Source organism: Myotis brandtii, unplaced genomic scaffold (genome assembly GCF_000412655.1).
Source record: "Myotis brandtii unplaced genomic scaffold, ASM41265v1 scaffold3686, whole genome shotgun sequence".
NCBI lineage: Eukaryota > Metazoa > Chordata > Mammalia > Chiroptera > Vespertilionidae > Myotis > Myotis brandtii.
In genome coordinates this window covers 54020-60940 of record NW_005364160.1, presented here as the reverse complement: position 1 = coordinate 60940, position 6921 = coordinate 54020, and positions in this window count along the sequence as shown.

The window sequence follows — 6921 nt, the reverse complement described above, 5'->3', positions numbered from 1 at the left end:
ACAGGCCCGGAGGCCCGAGCCCTCCTCCTCGCCCCCTCGGCGCGGGGGGGGGGCAGCTCCAGAACCCGAGATGCCTGGGGATGAGGGGCTGCTAGTCCTCGGGAGGGGGAGGAGTTAGGGTTCCGCGGCGCCCGGTTTCACACGCCGGGGAGTGGAGTACTGAGCCCTGACCTCACTCTGGCCGCAGCGTTGCCACTGGCTTGTGACTTGGGGCAAGGCCCTGCCCCTGCTGAGTCTCAATTTCCCCATCTGCACCGAGGGCTTGGGGGAGTGGGGCAGGAGGTGACAGTGCATCTTTAGGGTACGTCTTTACACAGTTGAGACTCTGATCTTTCAAGGGTGGACGGCAGGGATGGTTGGGGCTCAGCACTTCGCCGCACCCCCCACCCCCGCCCCCATCTCCCTGGCCTCCCCTGGGCTTTATGTAAGAAGAGTGTTTATTTTTGCTCAATGCAGACGGGAAATCGAAGCACCCACATTGAGTGAGAGTGAGGTGAAGGGGGCTGGGGAGAGGGGGCCTCCATGGGCACGGAGAAGCCGTGCCTTCTCGCTGCCCACTGGTCCCCGTCCTAGTTTACAAAGCCCTGGGCCACCTGAAGCTCCATCCCAGCAGCCAGTTGGGGACAACGGGGGCAACCTCTGGGAAGTTGAGGGCAGACGAATCTGCCTTCCACTGCCTTCCAAGGGCCTGGGCTTTGTGCCCCCTTCCTGTCCTTAAACCCCGAGTCCCTGTTGTCAGTTCCTGCATGGGGTTCCCATTTCTCTGGGCTTCCTTAGGGGAGAGTCATTTCTGCAGGGCAGGCTTCGGGTGAGGAATGAATACGACCCTGAGCAATAACCCTCCAGCACAGTTTCGTGCTGCTGGTGTGCCTGGCAGTGTTCTAATCGCTGTCTAATGGCTGTTCTAATGGCTCTTCAACGACCTTAATTCTTGACAACCCTGTTTACTGCTCTTAAACTGGTCCTGAGGCTAGAAAGGTGAACTAACTTGTCCAGGGTCACACAGCTAATTAGGGGCTGAGCAGATTCTCCCAGCTCTCATCTTAACTTGTAGTCTGATGCTACTCTGAGTGGCTGCTGCTGTGACCCATCCGCGGATAACTCAAGGCTAATTTTGTGTCTAAAGATCTGGGGTTGTTCCAGCCTCAAGGAATTCTGAGGTGGAAGATGATAACTCCCCCAAACTAGGGGCAACCTTGCCAGAAAGTTAGTGGCTGAGCCAGGACTCCATCCCAAGCCTGCTGCTCCCTGGTGCAGAGGTCCTTACCAGGCCCTGATGGATGTGTTGGAGTCCAGCAGTTGGGGAAGCATCCAAAGCAATGCCATGCTGGGTCCCATGGGCCTGGGCAATAGGAGAGGAAAGACCCTGGAGATTGTGAGGCCAGTGCATGGGCAGTCACCTGCCAGTCTCCGCTCAGGGACTGCGGAGCCTGCAAGTCCTTGAGTGAGGAGCAGACAGCTGTGTCTCTGAAGGATGTGGTCTGGGGAGGGCTGTCAGCCCTGCGTGTGGTGACCCATCAGCTTGGGGAGAAGTCAGTCCTGAGCAGCTGCTTCCTGAGAGGTGTTCTGTTTGGTCCTCACTGGAGTGCTCCGCTTCCTGGCTAATGTCACTGACCTTCCGCCTCTAACTGGGTCAGAGGGCTTCCCCTTTTGGCCCCACCACCCCATTTCCTCCCAAGGTTGTGGCCAGAAAAATCAGACCTCATCACAGTGGGTTAGACCAGTGGTCGGCAAACTGTGGCTCTTTGGCCCCTTGAGCGTGGCTCTTCCACAAAATACCACTTGTGGGCGCGTAGGTACAGTGCGGTTGAAACTTCGTGGCCCATGCGCAGAAATCGGTTTTCAGCCTGGGCGAGTCTATTTTGAAGACGTACTGTTGATATTTGGCTCTGTTGACTAATGAGTTTGCGGACCACTGGGTTAGACCATAGCGATGACCCAGCCAGCCCTTCTTTGTAAGGTGGAGAAAATGGGGCGCAGGGAGAGGGTTTGCTAATAGCAGTTATGATTTGCTCGGTGCTTTTCCTCCGCCAGGTCGGTATGTGGAAAGCACTCCTCAGAAAGAAAGCCTGTGGGGGTTGCACTGTGCCCACTCTACAGGCGAGGGAACTGAAAGCGGTAAAATGGGTACCACTTCAAGGTAACAGAGAGCATCTACCATCAGAATCTGTCCAGTAGCCCCTTCAATAGTGCTCTTGGGACTGCTCCCCAAATTTTAGGTGTAAGCCAAAGGCCTGCCCTCCCCTCGGGTGGTTCCCCCCACCCCCAGGTGCCACAAGTTTTGGAAAGTGAACCCGGGCTGAGCACCCTGCCTCTTCTCCATTTGGACGGGGCTTGCCATCCTAAACCAGTTCTTCCTGTCCAGCTGGGAGCATTCCCCTGAACTGCCTTCCTGCCACTCCCTCCCTGGCCAATTAAAGGCAGCCTTGTTTAGGGAGTCTCACCCCCACCTCCCAGGTGGGGCTGTCCAGGCCCAATTGGTTCTGGGGAATTGTCCCCACCCACCAGTGTACTTTAGCTTAGAGATATTTCTGGTTTCCTTGAGAATTCTCTCCTTGATTGCATAGAAGTGGGGTTGGGGAGGAAGCCCAGGGTTCTAAGACCCTTGAGTGACCAGTGAGAGCTACCAAGCACCCAGGAGACTATTTGGGCCACAGTGTGGGGGCTGGGGAGTTCCATGAGGTTGAGTCCCTTTCCCTCTCTGGGTTGACATCCCCCATCTGTCAAATGGGATTTGAACCAAATGGCCTCCAGAGCCCTTTCCAGCTCGGGTATTTTATTAATGGCTAAGTACCTACACTCTGAAAGGGCTTTGGAAACCATAAAGACATCTAAGATGTCTCAAAGAAAGTTATGTTTGGTGAGGGAATGATCTACTCCACCAAATTCTGAGTTGTACCCCCCACCCCCCTGCCCACACACGTGGACGCACCACTTCCACCCACACACACCGAGGCAGGAACTCTGCTGTTTCTTCTTAGTGAAACACCTGTCTGTAGTTAGTACTCGGGCAATGTTTGTATGAATGAATAAGTAATATTCAAGCATGTGACTTCATTCTAAACGGCGCACTGAGATTATTTAATACTGATGTGAATGCCTCCTGGTGTACTGTGAGGTAGGCATGATTATCTCCATTTTTACAAGAAACTGATGCTCAAAGGAATGTAGTGGTTTACCAAGGTCAGAACAAGGTCTGTGTGACAACGCTAGATGTTTGCCTTGATCGACCTCAGACAACATTCCAGATCAGGAAAGTGGCTGGGTTGAAGGTAGATGCCTTAGGTTCTACTTCTGAATTGCTGGGTGACCTTGAGCAATATGCCCTATCTCTGGATCTCAGGGTCCCCAACTCTAAAACGAAGAGGTTGGACCAGCGCCCTTCAGGGTCCTTCCTGTCCTGAGAGCCGACTGCTAGGGGGAGGAGCGCTCTCTTGGCCTTCCTGGTAAAGAGCCTGAACAAGAGAAGTTGGGGGTGGGGAGGGACATTCATCTCCTGCCATCCCCAGCTCCTGGAAACAGAGGGCTTTTCCAAGGACTTGGAGTGCTGAGCAGCCTGAATGAGGGACTGGGAGAGCCAGGCTGGGCTACCCGCCCCAGCTCCCTCCTGGGAGGAATTGACTCCTAGCTGTCCTCGGCCTCCTGGACTGCTGGGTGTGATTTCCAAATGACGTTTAAAATTGGGGAAAGGGGCTGGACGGGGCTCTGTGAGTCACTGGAGAAAAGCGGTAGCTGGCCTGGCTTGCCTGAGTCACCCATTCCTTTCCACCTCTCGGCTATAGGATGGCTCTGTGGTGGGGATGTTGCAATGGGCTCCAGAGTTTTACCTTGTCCTTTGAGAGCCTGTTAAAGAGTCAGCATCTCAGTGCCCAGGGCCTTGAGGGGACACACAAGTCCTTTCACAGTGCCTGGCCCTGTGTGTGGACTTTGAAAGAAGAGAATTCAGCCAGTCCTCAAAATTGGCTATTTGGCCTCTGCTGAGCAGGTCTTTCTTTTTTTTTTCTTTTCTTTTCTTTTCTTTTCTTTTCTTTTCTTTTCTTTTCTTTTCTTTTCTTTTCTTTTCTTTTCTTTTCTTTTCTTTTCTTTTCTTTTCTTTTCTTTTCTTTTCTTTTCTTTTCTTTTCTTTTCTTTTCTTTTCTTTTCTTTTCTTTTCTTTTCTTTTCTTTTCTTTTCTTTTCTTTTCTTTTCTTTTCTTTTCTTTTCTTTTCTTTTCTTTTCTTTTCTTTTCTTTTCTTTTCTTTTCTTTTCTTTTCTTTTCTTTTCTTTTCTTTTCTTTTCTTTTCTTTTCTTTTCTTTTCTTTTCTTTTCTTTTCTTTTCTTTTCTTTTCTTTTCTTTTCTTTTCTTTTCTTTTCTTTTCTTTTCTTTTCTTTTCTTTTCTTTTCTTTTCTTTTCTTTTCTTTTCTTTTCTTTTCTTTTCTTTTCTTTTCTTTTCTTTTCTTTTCTTTTCTTTTCTTTTCTTTTCTTTTCTTTTCTTTTCTTTTCTTTTCTTTTCTTTTCTTTTCTTTTCTTTTCTTTTCTTTTCTTTTCTTTTCTTTTCTTTTCTTTTCTTTTCTTTTCTTTTCTTTTCTTTTCTTTTCTTTTCTTTTCTTTTCTTTTCTTTTCTTTTCTCTTCTCTTCTCTTCTCTTCTCTTCTCTTCTCTTCTCTTCTTTTCTTTTCTTTTCTTTCTTCTTTCTTTTCTTTCTGCAAAACTAAGGCTGCAACTGCTCTGAGTTTGTAGAGCAAAGCTGGTCCAGTCCAGATTGGATTTGGCCCCAGGAATCTTGGTGTGTTGGACGCCCCGCTCCTTGCTTCCCGAGACTGGCTAGAGGGCATTGGAACACTGGTTTGGAGTTAGGCAGACTGGACTCCAGAGGTGTGAAGTCCTACCTGACAGCGTGGGCCCCTCACCCACTCAGTTTCTTAGTCTGTAAGATCTGGATTGTGGTGAGGCTTGTAGATGACAAGACCGCAAATAAAGGCCCCAGTACCGTGCCGGTAGGAGGAGGTGTGGTAAGTGGCAGTGCCCTCTTTGTCCAGGCCACTTGGATGCTACCTGGTACCTTTGAGGAACCCACCCCCTTGGTCTCTGGGAAGCTTTTTCCCTTCCTCCCTTTCTAACCCAGAGCCACAAAGTGGTGAGGGAGGAGTCCAGGGTGGGGCTGATGGAGCCCAAATCTGATTTGTTTATCTTAGAAGTGGCTGTTTGCTAATTATCTGATGGGTTTATATTTAATCAAGAACCAGTTCCCGGCAGCACCACCCTCCTGGCCCAATCTGTAGGAACCCCTTGCTGAGCAGTTTGCAGCCTGGAAGGAGTGGGGGCTGGGGAGTTGTAAGGGCTAGACCACTGGGACACAGCCCAGGACTCAGGGTGCCCCTCCCAGTTGGAGGACCATGTTAGAGGCTGAGTGAAGATCGGGCTCTGGGTTTTAGTGTGTGTGCCTGTGGTGGGGGGGGACGGTGGACAGAAAGAGTCGTGTTCTGAAAAGCCAGTTTTTCTGTGTTTTCATTGCCTGGTGCCTAGAGAGGTTGGAAGAGGAGGCATTTGTCAGCAGTTGGGGCCTGATTTAACCCTAGAAAGGCGTACGGCAAACCGGACTCTCGGGCAGGTTTGTTATTAACTCGCTGCTGACCTTTGGGTGCCGCCCCACATCTCCAAGGGGCCTCTGGCCTGCCTGCTGGAGGCTGGGTGCCAGAACAGCCCGAGTCCCATCCCAGCTCTGCTTCTCACCCTTCGGCGACACACAGTTAGTTAATAAGTCACTTTGCCGATGGGAGCCCGTGTCCTCTATAAAACACCTGTGTCACTCGAGGGTCATAATCGGAGTTTGGCAAACTTGTAAAGTGCTGGCTTACGTTTAGTTTAGTATTACCAGCTAGACAAGGGTTCTTAACCTGGCCAGAGGCTGGCTTTGGAAAGGTGGCCTGTACCCATGTTGAAAATGTAAACCGATGGCTACAGTTCTTGGGGTTCAAAACTTTCTTTTTTCCAGAGGGCTCTAGGAGTCCCCCAAAGCTCACTCTGATCTGAACAGTTCTTTCTGGCTTTGGCCTTCTGCCGTCCCCCTACCTACCCCTCCAAGTTCCCACCCACCGCTGTGTCCCTGTTACTCCCCACTCCCACCCTCCCTCCAGGCCCTCCAACTCAGCCCCACCCCCTCACTCTGCACATCCCCTTCCCAGTCCTTCAGGGCTGCCCCAGTTTTCTCTGGCACAGCAGAAGCGGCTGCTAGTCAGGTGACACCTGGGGTAATGGAAAGGGGAGGCAGGGAGAGGCTGGTATGTGTGGAAACAGTGACTTGATGGAGCCTGCTGGACATGGCCAGGCCTGCAGGGACTGGCTGTACCACTCCAGCCTGGGGGTATGGGGGCAGGGGTGACCAGTGGCTGGGCGAGTCACCAGGAGTAGGGGAAGCTGGGCTGAGATGTCTTTGGGACAGACTGACTTGGTCTGCAGCGGTGGCTTCCCCAAGTGGTAGGGGAGGCTTCGAAGGGGCAGGAAGCCAGTACCCAGAGCTGATCCAATCAGCTCAGACAAGGCTATCGACTCTGCTCTTGAGAACAGGGAGGCTTGCTCATGTCTTCCCCGCCATCCAGCAGGGACCTCGGATCCAGGATCCGCTGCCTAGATTACAAACCCCAGCTTCAATACACCTCTGTCTCCACGGCCCGGCGGGAGCCAGCCCCTCCCGCTATCTCCACCGGTAATCGGAGCAGTGCCCAGCTTGGTTACCAGGCCTCAAGACAGAGGGAGGCTTGTCTCTTTGAGAACTGTCTTTGGTGGGGAAACCAAGGCCCAGAGAGGCAATCTTCCAAGATCGCCCAGGGAGTTAGTGACGGGTGTGACGTCAGCTCCTGACAGGGGGACATCCAGAGGCTCTAGAAGCTCCCTCCCCTGCCCCCATTCCTAGCTGGCACCCCAGGATCCTGGAGCCCTTGC